The 19,397-nt window shown below is 51.6% G+C and overlaps 1 protein-coding gene across 2 annotated transcripts in view; it reads left to right on the top strand.

Annotated features, from left to right (window-relative positions):
- The window catches only part of Oatp74D (Organic anion transporting polypeptide 74D), a 92,472-nt gene that overhangs the window by 33,836 nt on the left and 39,239 nt on the right, over positions 1–19,397 (top strand). Inside the window, exon 1 of one of the 2 annotated variants that reach the window (XM_017906319.1) lies at positions 8,455–8,783. The exons of the other annotated variant lie outside the window; for it this stretch is intronic. The gene's annotated coding sequence lies outside the window, so the exon portion shown is untranslated. Of the gene's footprint in view, positions 1–8,454; positions 8,784–19,397 lie in introns of those variants that run through there. 2 annotated transcript variants of the gene reach the window in all.

Here is a 19,397-nt window from a genome sequence, read left to right as displayed (position 1 = left end):
TCCCGCTATCTCTCTGCTTCTCTGTCCCGTTGCCTTCCTCTTCGCTTCTCTCGTCTTTCTTCCCCTGGCTCGGCTCTCCTCTTGTTCCCCTTTGGCATCCCTGTCTTGCCGCGATGGTTCCCATTTTCACCATCTTCTTTGCTCGGCCGTCTGAAAATCCACCAACGCGAAACTCCAAACGGCGGACCGTGTCCTCGGTTACCAGGATTTCCACTCGTGATAGGAGCGGCGTAAATGTCGGTGCGTTAATAGACTTGAGCTTAACTTCTCTACTAATGGCCGGCACGGTCAAATTTGATATCCATTAAGCATAATGAGATAATAAAGTCGCCGAATGGTCGTCGTTGAATTAATGGTTAAGCAAAATAAGGATGCTCCAGGTACCGCGGTTAAATTCATCCCTCCATTATGATTCCTTATTTTCTCCGGCAACAACCGCGCAAAATCCCGTGTACAACCCTCGAAGACTTTCAATTTGCTCGACGGAGTTTCAACGAAATTTCCAATCGCGTTGCAGAATAAAAAGTTTCGCTCGCATCTCTGTCTCGCCGGCGGTAACGAGCAAAGCGAAAATTTTAACCGAGTTAAATGGCGCTTTCCTTCTACCACCCCTTGCGGGTTCTTTGGTTAACAAATACCGGCCTGTTTATCGTTCCAGCGGTCTTTAATGCGCACTCGATGCTCGTGAATTTATTCGGGTCGTAAGGTAAACGCGCAGAAACACGAACCGCGAAATCTCACAGCGTCGAAATGGCTTTGTAATTCGAATTGGCGAAGAAGAGAGCCAGTGCACGGTTAAATAGTTTCAGCACTTTCGAAACAGTTGTTCGTCTCGATGAACATCGAATGCGACCTCCTTAGCGTTGTTCCGCGGAAATTTACCATTTCGACGTTGCGAGAGAAGCGAATTTAGGAGAAGAATTTAATCCATTCTCGCTTGTACGCGACGCGAGCGCGATGAAATATAGACGCATAAAACTGAAAGAACGGTATTCAAAATTTGTCAAAAGCACCCTAGAACCCCCTTACAAATCACGGTTTGAAAAAAATATTACTTCGCGCGATAAAAATCATCGTTACGTCGTACATTCGACTTTCACGAACGGTGACCTCCTGTTACGCGAGCATAGAATTCGCTTTTTATCAAGGGATATACATGACGCCGGCGAATAAATAAATGCAGATTTCTGCGGGGATTTTTCATTATCCACGGACACGAAGCGAGCCGGACACGCGTCATAAATCAGCGCTACTCTCTCGCGTTCGTAGAAAAATAAATGAACTTTTACGAAGTTTCGTTCGTTGCTCGAAACTCCATGGACACCGCGTATATCACGTCGTCATTCCGGCCATCGTGATTCTGGGACACGGAAAGGAATGAGACCGGGGGCCAGGGGCAGGCAGAGTGCGAGAGAGCGAGAGAGAGAGACGAGCACAAATTAGATTAAAGCTCGATAATTAAAACTAGAGGTTCGACGGTGTAATCTGCTGATGAAAATCTGCTCCTGTTTTGCCTCGTACCGCGGTCGCTGTACATAGACAGTTTCGATTTTATTTCAAACGCGTTAAACAACTTCGCTGCGGTTAATGCGACCGTCCATAAATCGCTTGACCGGGATAAAAGTTATCTACTCGTCGCGAGCGATCGTTTCCGAGAACGCGTTATTACGCTTTGGTCACTTATTCAGCGGTTACTTTCCGTTACAGATGAGGGATCAACGAATGGCTGAAGTACACTGCTGTGGGCAACCGTAGAGGGAGTTAAAGGTACCTCCGCTCTGAATGCGTAATTATGTCGAGAGAAAAATCGTTCCTTTTTAAAAATTTCGTGACCCGAATATTAGGGGAATAAAGCGGGGAAAAAATAGAGGAGAAAAGTAACGATTCAAAGATCGCGAAAATTGCTTCATCGTCGAGGCAATCGATTTCGGCAGGAGCAGGTAGCCTTACCCCTCGCCGGGAATCCTACCGGAAGCGAGGGGAAGGCAATAACATCGGTACTCGACGCGAAGATCGAGGCAAGAATTCAACTAACCAGGAGCGTAGCGGGCCACCTCGGGTCGGCGATCAATCTGCTGCTTAAAATCGCGAAAATAAACAGGCGTGCCCGGCCGTGGTCGAGTCCGATATCGGTTTTGCGATTTCCTTTTTCCCCCGCCGACTCACCGAGGATGCATGAGGAGGCCCCGCGCCGCCAGGCCCGCCAGGTAAATTGGCCACGGCGAATTAACGACCTTATCAAACGACCGCGAACTTCTTCGAAGCGATATTACCAATAAAGCCGGCCGCGATACACAGCCAGCTCGTTTCCTATCCGTGCACATCTTCGCGGGGAAAAATAAACCGTCCGAGATATTGAATTAGCTCTCGTCGTCCCGATTAGATTAACCGGCATAAGCCCTGCCGATAAATTCGTTCCCGCGAATCGCCCCTAAAGATATAGCCGAGAAAATGCCTGCTTCGTTTTTCGATAAAACCACGATATTTGGGAACAGCGAACGGCGAATTATCAAACTTTTTGCGCGTCGAATAGGTGTATTTAAGTGTTTCCGAGCAGGCAGATGGATACGAGAGGGAGATTATAAAGCACCCTTGCGCAAACACGCGAGTCCGAGGCCTGTCAAATTGCCCGGTTCGTTTATTTTCCGTGAACTTTGATAACCCGGTATGCCAGAGCGAGGACGCGACGTGCTAGCTGCTTCAACGCCGAGGTGACCAATTCTAGCCGCGAGTAACTGCAGGCAGCGTTAATTTCATTGTTCGTTGAAAAATGAATTTAGTTTCGGGAACGATTAAGCACATGTGTCAAAAGCCTGTTGTTTCCCTAACTATCGGTGCGACGTAAAATCTAACCAAGAAGGATCGTCCGAAGATGGGGGTTTAACATAATTACCATTCATTACATCGAACACCGGTTCCCCGGCACGACGCGAAATTATCTCCCGCCAGTCTCTCAATCTCGGTTATTCGGTTACGAGCTCTCCGTTTCCGATACCTCCGTTCCCAGACGATCCGCGAGAGAGCGATTACGCGATTAACGATTAACACGTTCGTTACACCCACGAAACGCGCTTTCGGCGCGGAGATTAATAAATTCGTTACGAATTAATTCGCGCGCGAATTTATACGCTTCTAATTAAAAGGTGGAGCTCGATTCGTGCTTAACGATACCCGTTCATAATCCCTCGGAAGGATGGACGAATAAACGCGTGGAACGAGATACGAGCGAATCTCTTCCCGGTCCGTGTCGCGCAAACAACCATCTGTTAAATTTCGTAATCCTGCCGTACGGCAGGCCACCCCGATCTTTTCCATTTGCTTTCTAATCAACCGTCCGGCCCGTTTTTTGATCCCGCCAATCGGCTGGAATTAGGAACGGTCAATATGTGCTTCGATTTCTATTACCACGAAAGAATGTGATTCTATCGGCGCGTGATGAGTTTCAAACGAAATAACAGCGGAATTCCATAGATAGAATTCTCGTTAACGGATTCCGACGAACGTGCATACACGTCTGCCCTCCTCCCCGATAAATCGATTCGTCCGCTCCTTTTCTCCATTTCCGCCAATTTCGTTCGCCTGCTTTTCCATCCGTGCTGCCGAATAAGGACTCGTTACACCGTACGAGCCGGGATGGTGGTTACACCGTGATATGGAAAGCCGTGCGGACCGCTTAAACGAACAGTCTGAATCGTAAACGTGTACAGGTGGTTGTGGAGAAATTATCGTGGAACTCGGTCGTGAACTGCCGATCGGTTTAGCTATGCGGAGAACCCGTGGAATTTTATAATCTACCGTCGACGTGCTGTGCTTCGCCAACGAGAATTAGTTTTCCACTTTTCTCTCTCCTCTTTTTCAAATTTCGTATATCTATTTATTCGAGAGAGAGAGTCCATAGTAAATCGCTATGGAGATTAATCTCCTTGGGGAATTTAATTGGGCGCTCGATCGGGGATTCCGTGCCGTGTCGGGCGAATTAGACGATGCTTCCACTGATTCCGAGTACCGCGAGGCGGTTCCGCGAATTGAAATTCGAACGCGAGGTTCGACGCGAGATTCGAATAAAAATTGAAAGGATCAGATAGGAAGGTATTCGGAGATGGTTCGATTAAATTTTCCCACGGAAGAACAGGAGTGGAAAGTGACGTTTGCCCGTGTCCGAAGATTGCTCAATCGGCGTAAACGGAGTGGACGAAAGGAGCGGCCAAAATAGATTCCACGGAAGCGTTTTACGTGACGTAATGAGAGGAAAATGCACACGGGTCTGGCGCGAAAAGAGTTGCGGAGCTGAGCCGCGTGCTACCCACGGCAATGGACAAAGTAAAGTGCATTTGCGGAATGTTTCACATCCTCAGACAGAGCGTTCGTTGTCTAGACTAACAAATGACTCGATGCTTTGTGTCATTCCATTAAAAACGGCCAACCTGGCGTTGTTCCGAGGCAAAGTCCCGCTTAAAGCCCCGAATTTTAATTCCTCGCCACTCCACGCGCAGTTCTAAACGCCCGTGCACTCCGAGTGCATTAAGCAACGAATTGGGACTTTCAACGAATTTTCTTAAATTCCGTCAACCCTTGGAACGCGAAAATTACCATTAAAAGTTATCATTAAGCTAACACGCGGCAAAGTAAACCGCGTTGGCGCAACCTCGCCCCTTTGCTTCGCTCATTACCTACCGGAACGTTCGCGTAAGTTCGATACGCGAGGCAGTATCAGCCCACTCGTAGGAAATTTGTGGAAAAAGGCCCTGATCCCTGTCAAACGGAATTACGTTTCGTTACCTTACCTCTGTCACGATTACGAGCGACGAGGGCCACGAAATTTCGCGCTGCTGTCACGCATGGTCAACGTCCGGGGGTGGCAGCGGGGGTTGGTGGTGAAAAACGCGAACGCGGAACGAATTCAACGGCAGAGGCGTTTGTACCTGGCCTAATGAGAGGAAAATCGAGCAAATTCGGAGCCAGGTTCTCTTTGTCACGGGTCCCTCTTCGCCGTTAATCGAGCTCGCTCCGCGGAAATATGAGGCCTACGTATGCCTCTGCCCCCGTGGTCGATCACCTGAGCCATTAGGAAGGACGGTATAGCCCTTTATTCGCGAATGTCAAACGCGAGTGGCGAAACAAAGCGGCCGCTGCTGCGCGGAAGGCTTCCGTCGTTGCGGAAAACAGTGGGATCGGTCGATTGCCCCGCGAAATTAACTCTCGACAGTCTCGTTGCACGCAGCTTTCCGCGTGGTCGACTCGACCGCTTGTTCCATGGCTAATAGGATTGGCTGTCGCTATTGAAAGTTTTAGAACCGCCGACCACCGGAGAGCGTAAAAGCTTTTCACGAGCGAGACCGCGATTTTGTATGTCCGCGTGGCCGGTCGCGACATTCGGAAATTATGGTGGATCGCGGGGGCGATGTAAAATTGTCGCGGGGATCCGCGCGGGGGGTTAAGGAACAGGTCGATGGGAGATCCGCGGGCTCCTTGCCGGTGAATAATCGTCGATCGTTCGACTGTTAACGTTCGACGATACGTCGATACGTGGAATTCGACGGAAGACGGTAAATGCGCGTTGAACTGGCCGCATTAGGGGGAATAATCCGTTTGCCCATTATCATGTATGTATGCACTTGCATTTGGCCCCGTTTGTGCGCATTACTGCCTCCTGATCGCTCGTCGTTAAATCATTAACGCATTATCCACGCTAGATCTATTTTTGCCAGCTTCCCTTTCGCCACGGCCAGTTAATAGAGAGTCATAATTGCGCTAGAAAATCGCGCAATCGTTATCGCTGCGTTTTCTATTATAAACCAGCTACGCGTAACTATGCGACGCTATAACGTCCAGTCGATTCCGCGCGCCGATAATGAACGATCAACGTGGACGAGAACGCTTGCATTTAAATAACCCGGTTTAAGGGACGAGATCGCGACGTCTCGCGATGGAGTTTCGATATTGCCATTCGAAAGTATCCGTAAAACGATGTTCCCGCTTAATTGACTTCGTCTAATAAACGATCCGATTCTCCGAGATGTTCCAGACCTACCGCCGGAGCCTCGATCTGGATACCCTTTACCTCGAATCACGCCGAGTTTCTGAACGAGACACCGAAGGACCAATTAATTCGCGTTTCGCGGGGAGCTCGATTACTCCTATAAAGACTTTAGGGACGGGAAAAGCCGGCCGTCTACTCTAATTGGCCAATTTTCGCCGCTTAACGTCCAATTTATTACTATCTTCAGCATCTTCCGGCTACGTCGCCGACCCCCCGGAAGAAGGCCGAAAACCGCTCTCCCAAGTATAATCCGATCGTCGAGTCGATAGATTGGGATCAGGATGAAGATGCCGGACGTGACGGTGGTTGGGGTGGACAGAGGGGTAGGGAGATAGAACCCTGGTCGGCTAATTAAAATGTAAAGTAATTTCATCCCGGTTTGCGTGCCAATGGCCTAGAACCTCGGTTCGCGTCTCTGCTGGCTAGCGGTTCGGTCATCGAACATACGACGATCCACGCAGCGGCGAGATAGTGACTAATGGCCCTTCTAATTCTGACTAATCGCCCAACCCCTGGCCCCGCTCGTCCCTCGCCCGGCAGAGGCTTGATGCTTTTGACAGGGTTTACGCGTACGATACTTAGCGACAACCGGGTGGTCGATCTTCTTTGCAGAAGCCCTGGTAATCTTCCTAATTGAACCGACCTGCTGTTACGTTTTCGCGGATCGCTCTACTACTTATCCTCCGCACGAGGTCTGCCCCTGTTTTCGTATCTAAGTCCGTCCTCCTCTGTGCACCGCTTTTATCGCTAATTGATTGGTCGATAGCGAAGTAAGATAAGGCAGGTACGAAACGAACGAACCCCAGCGCGTATGAAGAAGGGATAAATATAAATCCTGATACCGTCGTAGGGGTCGGAGGATTTCTGTCGACCGAATCGAGATGATTACCTAGACCGAAACCGTGAAACTACCGAATACGTATATCGATCAAGTCCAAAACAATTTTCGACCTAACCTACCTCCGCCATTTTCAAATTTCTAGAAAAGAGATCCACGCGTTTTCCTTATTACCATGCAAGAGTTTCTCATGCTGGAGGAATTCGTTCCAAACTTCCCAGCTAACGCATTCTCTCCTGCAAACTTACGCGAACGGGAGCCAAGAATTCCGGAGACTTTGGAATAAACGAAACAGTGGAAAAAATAAATTCGAGGCAGCCAAAGCGCAAGCTTGGAACGCGTGGTCCCGCGGCTGGTCAGGTCGAAGGCCGATTCCCGATTTCCGGCCGATCGGTGGAAATCGTTGGCGAGATCTGTGACGCGTCGTTGGCGTTTCTGGCCGGCGAAGCAGCGGTATAATGGTTCGCGTGGACGAGCCCGTACGACGTAGTTCAGGATATTACGAGCTGGACCGTGCGCCGGGCCGAAGGAATTGGATTTCGCGTAATGCCCGTAGACTAGGGTGAACAGCGGCCAGATAGAGGGAGATGGGAAACGGCGTGCAAGAGAGGCGGCAGGAAGGTGGGGCGGAAGGGAATTGACCTAATCCAATTCGATGCGAGTTCTCGCCCACTTGATATCGCATAACAAGGGTCGGATGGCGGAACAATTTGAATACGGAATAAGATTATCGTTAAGGCAATTAATTAATGCAATCGAAGTAATTGGGGGATACGCCTGGATATGCCCCGTCGTCGGCCCATTTCCGTGCGAATCTTGTCTACGGACCATTCGCCAGAATTTACCTGTGGATCGTTCTCGTTTCGCTGCTCGCCATTTTTAGCTAGCATTTAACGAGTTCCACGAATGGATCGTACCCGCGATATCGCGTTCCGTTTCGAGATAAATCTGAAAAATTCCGAGTCCGGTAATCTCTGATTTTAGACACCGCTTTGGACTCCATTTTAGCCCCCGTGGGAAATGTAGAGACAGACATAGTCACAATCGATAGGAATAGTTTGCGATCACGGGATGAAATTATAATGGAAATTGGAGGAGGTGGAGGAGGAGGAGGAGGAGGAAGGTACGCGAGGTGGCGAAGACGAAGAGTCAAAGGCGAGAAGGGAGAGAAGGAGAGCGAGAGAGAGAGAGAGAGAGAGAGAGGGACTGGCTGGACCGGGGGCGTCTCTACTCCGGAGAAGAAGAGGCGAATTCGTTTTTCGGGGTTATCTCGCGGTGGAATTGTCGCGGTATCGACGCGGTAATCGCGTCGCGAGTGGTGCTCGCTGCATCCGGAGATACACGCAGCTGGTGACCGAGTGAGAGAAGAGCGGAAAGCGGTCAAGTGACAAGCGGCAGCGAGCGCGTGGTATATAAAAGTGCGAACTGGTGGAGCGACCGAGCGAGTTACCGGGCGGTTCGAGGCTGCCAGTGGCGCGCGGACCAAGAAGAAGAAGAAGAAGAAGAAGAAGAAGAAGAACAGGAGGAAGAAGAAGAAGAAGAAGAGGGCGAAGCGAAGAGGCGGTAGAAGAAGAAGAAGAGGAAGAAGAAGAGGAGGAGGAAGAAGAAGAGGAAGAAGAGGAGAGGGAGAGAAGAGGAGCGCACACCATAGAGGACAACGCTGTTGCTATTTTCGAGCCCGCCAAATATCTCGGCGCACGGTGCTGCTCGCTGCTGTCTGCGCTGGCCCTGCTACGCTCTTTCTTCGGCCCCGTCCACGTTCCTCCAAAGCGCAGCGATTCTGCGCCGATGACGCATGGCCCTGACCAAACAGGGGGACAGAGAGAGAGAAAGAGAGAGAGAGAGCGCGAAAGAGAAGCCACACGTAGAGCGGGAGAAGGAGCGAGAGAACGGCGCGTATGACAGGTACGTTTCGACTTTTTGCCTTTTTGCAAAAGCGCACCGCGATCTCTTGACCTACGACGTATCTGTGCCGTGACCGTGAGCGCTGACACGTCTCTACGTGCACGTTCACGCCTTTCCACCGACGCGTCTCGATCATCCCCCGCCGATCACGCGCCGACCGTCAACCCTTCCTCGCCGTCCGACGATCGATCCTTTTCGACTCGATGCGATAATCCCTCTCCTTTTCCGCACCGTTGTCGGAATAGCTTCCTTATAGCCACCTTTATCTTTATCGCGAACAATTCGCGTGTTTGTCGGAGAGGCAACGTTTGATCAAGTGTCTTCGCCATTCTCCCCTCGGCTACGTTCTTCGAGGAACACGCGTCGTTCTCCAATTCGTAGTAGCGTATATATACGCTCGAATCAAAGACTCGTCGTTAGCACTCGCTGCCGATTTCCACGTCCCTCGTCCACGTTATCTCCAAAACACGCGTATTACGTCTCGATGAGCCGTGGTGTCCTCTCCTCTCGTTACGTTTTGGGCTGTTCGTACCTGTCGTGGAACATCGGTGAGCGGTCGTCACGTTGGATTTCCGTCGCAAAGCGCCGCGAAAACAACGCGGATCCCTGGCAGAGCGAAAACGCGGTCGAAATTCGTTTCGAAACTCGGTCACCGACGTCTTATCGACGCAGCGACGACCTACGCGTCCCTCGACCGACCGCCGCTCGCCGTTTCGATCGCTCGTTTATCGACGCCAGCGACCTATCGATTCGCGTATGGAAATTCGGAACGACGCCGGTCAGCGCGCGAGTAATCGCGACGGGATTGCGCGCGATACGCGCGAAGCGAACGCTCCGATTCACCGAGCTCGTTAATTCCTCGATCGAGCCTCGATTTCCCTCGATTTGCCCGCCAGTGCCCCGCCCCGCCCCGCTCGCTTTTTCGATAAAACGTTATAAAGGAGCTGGCAAACAGTGCGCAACGAGGAGGGAGGACGGGAGGGCGAAGCGAGAGATTACGCGCGGCAAAAAGCTCGGAGAACGTGGCCAAAGGGTCGGGAGGGACCGAGTGCAAAAATGGCGTTCTTCGTGCTGGAAAAAAGCTGGATTCGCTCGTCGCGATACGACGGAGATTAGTTTATTTCTCCGCTCGTAGGCCGCTCGTTATAATACCAGCCAGGGATATTTATGTAATACGCGACATGCAAATGAATACATTGTTTGCGCGCTTGTCAGAGATAAGATACAAAGCGCGGTTTCGTACGGCTTCTACATTGTCCGAGTAACGCGCGTTTCGCTTCCGACGTGGAAAACCGGCTAACGGGTAACCTTGCGAATTCTAAACGAATAACTCGCGATTAATTGGAAACGGAAAAGGGAATCTTGTCCCACCACGAGGTCTCGGAAATCGCGCTTTTATAGCTCCTTTCGCCGAGGCGGATTAACTACCGAACTCGTACATCCGATACGTACGAGTACCTACGTATTCGTCCTACGACTAAAATTACACTCGACGCGAATTACGTTACCTTTTATCTCCTCGCCATCTTTAAAGCAGCTACTCGAATACGCTGTACAATAACGCGTCTTTGTCGAAAATTTGTTAAAATATCACAATTGCCCTAGTCCGACCATCGCGCACACTCTTCGTCGATGACACGTCGATAAGACACGAATGGTCGAGAAAATAAAAATGGAGGTAATTTTTGGCCGATTTTCTTAAAAGCGACTCGGCTCGGCTCGAAGGGGGAGCGAAAAGGGGAGCGAAGCTTGACAAGTGCGAGGAAGGATGCGTGATCCGCCCGCATCCTCCGTATCGGTGTTGTCTGCAACGAATCATCCTCCCTATCAATGATGCATCTCGTGCAACAGGTGAGAAAGTGCACGCGTGAAATTTGCCACCATCCGCCGGCAGTCTTTCCACTTTCCCGCACCGACGTATCCGAGTCACGTTCGCGCGAAGCTGCAGCTTCCACGAGCTTCGAGGTTCGTTGCCGCGACGTTCGCTGTCAGCCAGGAGGAGATCGGGTACCGTTAACCACCTATAGATCCATCGCGCGAACCTGAAATCCGAAATGGGTCGATGAATATTCATTTATTTCCCCGCGTTCGGCCATCCTCGTTGCGTCTATCGTTTATCGAGGACGGCTATCGATCATCCTCGGATAATCGAAGAAAACGCGTTCCCTCGAAGTTTCGTCTTGTCATCTATACCGTGATCCTGTACACGCGCGTACGATGACGTTTCGGAAGGGTGGGATTGAGTTTGACCTCAGGTAGGGCGGAGAAAAGGGAAACTCGGCGTTCCGGTACCTCCGTGTCCATCCCCTGTCAGACTTATTGTTTCTCGGGCCACGTTTCCCTCGTCAATGTCCTCTTGGACGGGTCCGAGACCCTTTTCTTCCCCCTCTTTCGGATTATATTTTCCTTTTCCCTGAAAATCTCTCCGAGGGCCGCAAGAGGACGACGGTTCCTCGGCAGAGGTTAGCAGGGTGCGTTTTTTCGTGGCGGGCCAGAGGTCTAATCGATGCGTCAACCGTCCTCCTTATAACTGGAGGACGCGTTTTTCTCGCGTGTTTCCTTTTTTCTTCCTTCTTCCCCCGCCGTTACCGGCGCGGCGCGTTTTGTCAGAGGCGCGTAACAGAGAAAAAGCGATCACAAAGTTACAAAAATCGAAAAGCGGTTGCGCAGTGTTCGGTAAGTTTCGCAGCTGGGAAACCGGAGATGAGTCTGGCCGATTCCACGCGATCATTGATCGTTAACTTTTTTTGGCTGTCGATGATCAAAGCTGAACGACGCGGTGGCCGCGCGTAAATCGACTTTAAATCGCAATAAACCGTGCAAAAACTGCGCGGCGGATTTGCCTCGCGCGCGTTCACTTTCGACCGCAAAAAAACTTGAAAAACCGATCCTCCCTGTCCCACTTCGGCTTTCCTCCAACCTTCCGTGTATCTCCGTCTCTCTCTCTCTCTCTCTCTCTCTCTCGCTCTCTTCGTCGCCTTCTTTTCCCGTTTCTTTCCCACCCCCTTTCTTATCCGCGAATTCCTGCATTATTTTTCTCCGCAGCGTTGCAACTCGCAACTTTGCGTTTTCGTCGCGTCACCGTGATACCGCGAGAGATTAGCGCTTGTATCCCGAACCTGGAAGTCGAGGGCAACATTGTTCCAAGTTTTTCGCGTTTCTCGAAGAAACCCGTTGCAACGAATCCTCTTCCATCGGTATTCGCGCAAACGCGACGCGAAGCGACCCGTTGCAATGGTCCCCGTACGCTCGCATCCTCTCGCGAGTCGAAGCGAGCAAGATCGGTGGAAACGCGCGAGGAATATTCTCGCGCGCTGGCTACGAAACGAGCGACTCGCGTTTCGCGTTTGTACACCTGTTTCGAACGAGCTTGTACACGAGCCGCCGGAGTCACGATACGGGAAAAGTGGCATATGTAATAATAAACGCAAAATGCCGCATTAATCACGCGGCTCGGGTAATCGTAGATCGTCGTAGACGCTGTCGACTTTTCCTTTTTTCTTTTCCCCTTGCATTTTTCCTTTTCTTTATTCCCGCGGAGAATCATCAATCCGGCCGGCAGTGGACGTAGAGGCGTTTTATTCAATTTCAAGACCGCGTGTGATCGATGATCGCGAGCGTGCCGCGTAAACATCATCGCGTAGTAACTGGTAACAGTCATTATCACACTGTCACTGCCGGTCGCTGCGAGTGATTTGCATAGTCACGCGACCTGGAACACCGGGAATTTCGATTATTGAACGCCGCGACTCGATCGCTTTTAACTTTTACTCCAACAACGATCCTTGATTATCGACGCCGCTGCCACGCGGACACGAGCGTTTCCGAGCGTTTATCGACCCTCTTTCCATGCTCTCTTTCCGTCCAAATTCCCAATTCTCGCTTGGCTGTCTTTTCGTTATTCCCGCGAGGGCAAAGAGAGGAAGAAAAATGGGGATAGAAAGGGAAACGAAAAGGAGGAAAAATGACGAGATACCAGCGGGATATGTCAGCAGTGGTCATCGGGAATCGTGCGTGCCATTCGTGACCTCTCGACCGCGCGTTCCTCTACCATCGTCGTACTTCTGCTTTTCTTCCCGGCTGCCTAGGCCTCTTTCCTTTTCCACGGAACGCAGCTGCGCTCTCGTCCTCTCTTTCCGACACAGGCGAACGCTAATTAGACGCTTAAGTAACACGTGGCTGGCCCATGAACAGCGCGTATCATGCGCGCCAATTAGACGATCGTTTCTTTCCGATACATTTCATTAAGCCCTCTCGGCTTTTCGAAAATAATTCACCGTCGTAACCTCGCCTCGCCTTTCTACTTTTATCGTCCTCGTTACCTCGCTTGCGAAGGTAACCGGGCGTTTGAATAAAACGCGAAGAAATCGCGACTTACCGATCGCGAGTCGGCCCCGACTACGGCTCCGGTTATTCCGCCGATATTACCCGGCCGATCGCGCCGATTTCAACGGCGAATTTATCGGCGAAAAAAATGCCGACGAAAGCTCCTCTCTGTTTTCAACGGTCAACAATAAGACGAAATTGAGGCGGGGAACGAGTAAAGCTGATAATGAGCCCCCATAAAATCGGCCCGCTTCTTTTCGGCCTACCCCTTCCTGTTTCTCGGTTAAGCGGCTTTCACACGATGCCCGCCACTCGTCCGATCTTAATGACAACGAAATTATACACCTGCCGGTCGCGCCGCGATCCCGCGTACACGCGCGATCGTCCACCACCGGATGTCGTTTCTGCGCCGACTCGTCCAGTCCACTCCGCTTCGAAAGGGTAAGCAATCGGCAGTGGGAAATCGGCGCAAAGGCCACGTCGAGCAGACATTCCATGCTGTGTCGAGAATCGGCAAATTCCCGAGATTCGCGCGCGGACGATCGATCGGGAAATTTTCGTTGTGGCCGGTTCTCAAGAATCGTCGGTCGCGACGCCATTAGTCAAATAATTGCGTTTGCTTTTCTTATTATTTTCGCGGAGGAAGCATCGGCGAGCGGGGTGAAGTCCGGGGGCGCGTAAGGGTGGAAAAAGGAGACTGGAAAGGGAGGGAAGGTGGAAAAAAGGACGGCGAGGAGATTAGCGCTTCCTGGGAGGAAGGCGGTCGTCAGCTTTTTACGCGTTGCTGCATATTGTTACAGGCGGCGATTATTAAGATTCAATCGCTACGGGCCTCGATGCAATCGGGCGTAATGTTCGGATTGTAAATTGCAAGGGAGTCAGTCACCGTGGCCGTGGCTCCTTTTTCTTCTGCTTCTTCTTCCTCCACCACCCCCACCCCTTCCGCGCACTCGCGTCCGGCAAGTATCGTCGTTCGTAAATCTCGAAATTATACATTGTTTTTCTTTCGGAGGAAGGGGCGTTTCCTCGTGTTTTATGCGTGCTCTCTCGAAGGTGTACGCTTTGGAAACCGGTCTCCCTCGCCGGGGAAGGAGCAAAAACCGCGGTGGCGGTGCCGAGCGCGCGGCGTCGCTCTCGATCAGCTGATAATCCCGCGGGACAGCCGATTTCGCGTGCCGTGGGACGATCTTCGCGGTCCCGGGGTGGTTTCCCTCGCGATTGGTAACGCGCCGCGATCGCCGACACGCTTCGACGCGCTCGAGACGTTCGGGAACGCGTAGCGTGTCAGAAACTGGCAGCTTCGGCTGGCCCAGGCGCGTCGCTGGGTCGGTTCATTACGGCGGCGCTAATTGTCGCTCTGTCACAGTCGATGTATCACTCTCGCGCGAGGGATATCCCTTGGATCTCGGTCGGGTCGGTTAATCGGAACCGTTCGTCGTCCCGTTTTCTTCCGTTTCGCTCCGTTTTCGGCCCGAGGTGGCGCGCGAGGAAGAAAAGCGGCGGAAAAGGTGGAAAACCGTGCGATCGGTGTGCAAAGGGAGGAAAAATGTGACGGTGCGTGCGTGGACCAAAGGCAACGTGACTGCCATGCATTCTGCTATCTTCCGTGATCGTAATCACGGATCCACGCAGGGCTGAGTGGTTATTTATAACGCCTTTGAGACGGAACGTGGCCGAGCACGCGGCAATCGTGTCGGGAGAACGGCAACCCTACCTCCGTAATGAATAAATAGTCAACCAGTGCCACATTCGATGGCCACTGTTGACGCATCGTCTATTATTGCGCGTATTTCCACGAAATCAACGCACCTACATCTACTCTGTCGGTGGAGGACTACTTGGTCGGTAGACCGAGCGTGACTGTAACCTTTCGCTAGTATGAATTCGAACCCTCTCGTACTTTGCGGTGGAAGCTCCGAATTTCTCGACAGCCTCGAATCGCTTCGGATCTCAGCCGTTTAATCCTTTCGAGGTAATTTCTTCTCGGCAACGTTACGGCAGCATAACGTAATAACGCGGATGCTAATAAAATAAAGCGAGGATATAAAATAAAGAACTAGGTTAAGTTAGTAACCTGACCTACTGACGCAAGGTGTACTCCGCGTTGCAAGAGCGAAGGAAAATAACCGATTCGGGTGAACTGGCCAGAGTATCCCATCGAGTCGAAGGGTTAAAGGGTCAAAGGACCTTTTACAAACATTTGCATACTTATCCGTTCTGCCCCGAACCCTAGTGGAAACATTTCCCGGATTTTCCCAACCGTTCTCTGCACCTCGCGTTCGAATTATCTCGTATTTGCCGGTGAAAATTCGAAATTTTTCCAAGAGACTCGAATCGTAGAAACGCTCGTCGTTTAAAGGTCTCGAAGGGATCGGTAGACGGTTTGCTCGTCTTCTTCTGCCATTTGCTCGCTCCTTGCCTCGCCAGAGACGCCGTTTGCTGGATTTTCCGCCTTTAATCTGGGCGTCGCGGAACGATATCGCGATATCTGGCTCTTTATTTGTGGTGCGATAAGTTGGGACGCCGTGGCAAAGTTTGCCCACGGGAATCGACGACGTTGGAAAACATTTCTCGTGGATGCCGGGATTCTTTTCCTCGCCGCCCTCTTTATCGTTTAATTATCGCCAAACAATCGCGGTCTAGACTTATCTTCCTCGAGAAATTCAGCTCGTCTCCGACGCTTGCCGTCCTTTCCGCGTATTCTTCGCTTTCCTCCGAATTCCCAGTGTCGAATAATTTCCCGACGAATTTCAAATACACGCAAAATTATTTCCAGACAAATCTTAAATCCAGTCGCAATTTTTTCCACGCGAATTCCACCTAGATTTCCGTCTAATTCCAAGTCCATTCTAGTCTATATTCGAGAAGCTCTCGCGCAAACTCTCTCTCTCTCTCTCTCTCTCTCTTTCTCGTGTCTCGAAGGAGATTCTTTCAAGGTACACCGGTAATTCTTAATTAAACCTCGGGACGGTCGCGGTGGGTCCACCCAGCGTGTAATGGACGCGGCGTAGGAACGTTGATCGGCGAGAAGAAGAGAAATAGAAATCGCCGGGATGAAAGGAAACGTGTAAAAAAGAAAGCGCAGAGCGACGGAGGGCGGAGGGGGGGGGGAGGGCGGACTGGATTCAGCCATTTTTGCGACACGAATAATTATATCTTATCTGACTCGACCCGTGGCCTCGGCAACGCGATGCGTTCGCTTGCCTCGGCTTTCGAAGAAAAATATGTAACCGACGGTTCGCGAGGATGAAGCTGCAGGATTCGCTGTTCTCTCCTCTCCTTGCCGGATACACTTCGCTCCTCTCTTCCACCGAACCGTCCACGAATTAGAAAACAATCGCGATCTCGAAGCGCGGCGTCAAGGGCCGCCATCTTGGTCCTTTCCCGTCGAAGGCAACCGGTCTTTCCTTCGCCGCGAATTCGATATCGAATTTTTTCCCGAAGCAATCGATCGAGGAAGACGCCTGTTAACGGTCGCAATGGCGAAATGCCGGGGGTATCAGAGCGGGTAAAAATTTTTGCGCGAGGCCGATCGCCGCGTCGTTAACGGCGTGTAATCGGTGCACGGGTGTCGAGGGAAAATCGCGATTTCCTCGCGGACGATTATTCCGTAAGCGAAGCAGAACGGCGACGGTGAGAGGCGTAACGCTCGCGGGTCGGTTGCAGGATGATCGCGCGTACTTATCCACGGAGACGCGATGACATCGCGTAACGGTGAAGCGCGTAACCGGCAGTTGGTCGGCTGGGAATGAAAATTGACGAGAGTAGAATGCGCGTAACGAGCGAGTCGGGTTTGCTCGCCGAGCTTCGTGGGAATGACGCTCGTATTTCGCGGTAAGACGACTGAAAATTTCATCGTCTGGCTCGGAAGAACCGAGCAGGGCAGCGATTCCGACCGAGGCACGAGCGTCTCGGGGCTGCAAGACGCTGGAAGACCAAGCGCAGAGGGTGTAAACTGAAAAATCGTTTTCCCCGAGGCGGCGAGAGTCCTGGGTTATGCCCTTAAGAGGATCGGGCAGGCTTAAGCGTTTACCGGATTTAACGTGCCTCGGTTGAACGCTTAATAAACGCGATCGCGTTCAAAACGTGGAAGTAACGCGCGAGGTTCGACTAGAGCACGATGACTCGTATAAATAGGCTTGGTCGGGGGGAACACCCTGGGAAATCCGTCTTTTCTCTTGCCTGAAAATGGGAGAGATTCGCGAGCGTATTTCACGTCGGAGAAACGACGAGTCGGAGGGAAAAGTATCCGCTCCGATGGAATCGTCCGGATCGGTCATACTCGGCGTTACATAGCGTCGAGCGTTGGTTTGAAAAATAAGCGTAGACGAACGACTACTGGGCGTGCAGCGAGTCGAGGATGGCTGGCGTGGAGAAACTTCTTTAATTTGGAATTTAAAGTGGAAAAAGAGTAGGAAAAATCAAAGTAACGCGATAGAGACACGCGATCTATAGTCGGTTGCACGTCGAAATGCAGAAAGTGTTACAGTTGACTCCCCATATGCTCTTGAACGGTAATTGGTACGGTGCAATTGATTCAAATGGCATTGCATGGTGCGCAGCGTTATAGAACAGAGTTACGGTGGACTCTTCTTCATAAAGTATGCTGGCAACATTAAAGGGAGCCACGAAGCCGATGCGTTATGCCGGCACGAACAATTACAGCTGTAGAAACTTGCCACGTACGCGACGTAACGCAATATATTCATGGCCGGAGAAGGGTCTAGAGGAGTCCGAGTGCCAGCCGAACGGAATCATTCGGTTCCGTTGAAATCAATCTCGTCCGGTGGTCCCCACGATCGTCCCACTTTCTCTAAATTCCTCGAGCCGTTTGGAGAACGGAAAATCCTCGGTGGACACACGGGGATCATGATCGCGACGAAGGGGGCATAAATCAGCCGGTGGCTGCGTCCCGTGACAGATCACCGGCCCACGGTGCAACTTTGCCCGTGCTTATGAATGAGAATTAAAGGCCTCACGCTGCGAAAGACGGTGCATCGGGAATAACAAATACTAGCCACGAACGCTGCCTCTCCTTCTTATCTCTTGTTCCTCCACGCGCTGCTCGTAAACGAACCAACGAGAGCTCTTCTTCATTTTAACGACGCACCGTTGCTTTTTGCCCCTCTTCCCTCTTCCTCGCCAACCTCAACGTCTCCAACACGCTCGTGTGTCGCTGTCTTCGTTTCTCCCACGCGCGGTAATTAACTCCACCATTTCGACCTACCCCGATAAACGCTGCAATCGGTGATAACGTCATTGTCCACTCTCTCTCTCTCTCTTCCTCTTCCCCTTTCTCTTTCTCTTTCTCTCTGTCCCTGTCCCCAAACGAGGTTCAATCGTCGTGGGGATCGATCCTCCCGACGAAGAACGCGATTTTGCGTTCCACGACGACGAGGGTGCGAGACAGGGTGGTGGGACTCGGGTAGCACCCCCCCAAGAGGGCGCTCGGACGAAGCTCGTACGGGATGGAAGACGCGGCGCGAGCCGAAGTGGCGCGTACGGATCGTAAATGGGGCTCGGTCGCCTTGAAAACGAACGATCCGCACGCGGCAGGGGATGGATTTTGCGATATTAAAAATAACGACAGAATACGCGCAACTGTTTGACCCAGTTCAGCCGCGTGGATATCGATTTTAGTGGCCGGTATCGTCGAGATTAATATTAGACCGCGTTCCGAAAATAGGTGAACGTGCACACGCTGCAATACCGTTGCTGCATTCGTTATCGACGAGCGGAACTCGCCTCCGCCGGAGTGTCTTTTTAAAAATACCGATTTCCCCGGCGAGCTTGCTTTTCTCGCGCGTACGAATAAACCCGCGGCGAGGAACAATCGTACGCGCGTTGGTGCAAGGTTTATCGCCGTGGCGGGATAAAGGAGATCGGGCTTTGAACAAAGACGTCTCGCGTGGACCCGCATTCGCTTTGGAAATTCTTTTCGCGGGGGAAAGATTAGACGCGGGCGTAGGGAAACGTGGAAGTCGGCGAGACGCGAGCGAAACGCGAGCGAAACGCCGCCGAGCCACCGTGTATATAGGGAATGAAGTCAGTGATACACTTTTCCACTTTCTCCGCGACCGAGATTACACGAAGCCTTGGGTAGAACACCGCGAGATAAAACTCACCTTCGTTCTGCTCTTGTGCACGGTACTCAATCGGTGGAGGCCTTCCGTTTGTTGGCCGATCGATTTATCCGACGAAACTCGTTCCTCCTTCCCGGTTCCCTCGATTTCTCGTCACGAGCACCGCGCCTCGTCTCTTGCGAAACCGACGAGTCGGCCTTTCTTC

Source organism: Eufriesea mexicana, unplaced genomic scaffold (genome assembly GCF_001483705.2).
Source record: "Eufriesea mexicana isolate 0111107269 unplaced genomic scaffold, ASM148370v2 scaffold5272, whole genome shotgun sequence".
NCBI classification, from domain to species: Eukaryota; Metazoa; Arthropoda; class Insecta; order Hymenoptera; family Apidae; genus Eufriesea; species Eufriesea mexicana.
The sequence above is the reverse complement of the archived record's forward strand: the minus strand, read 5'-3'. Positions and strand labels throughout refer to the sequence as shown.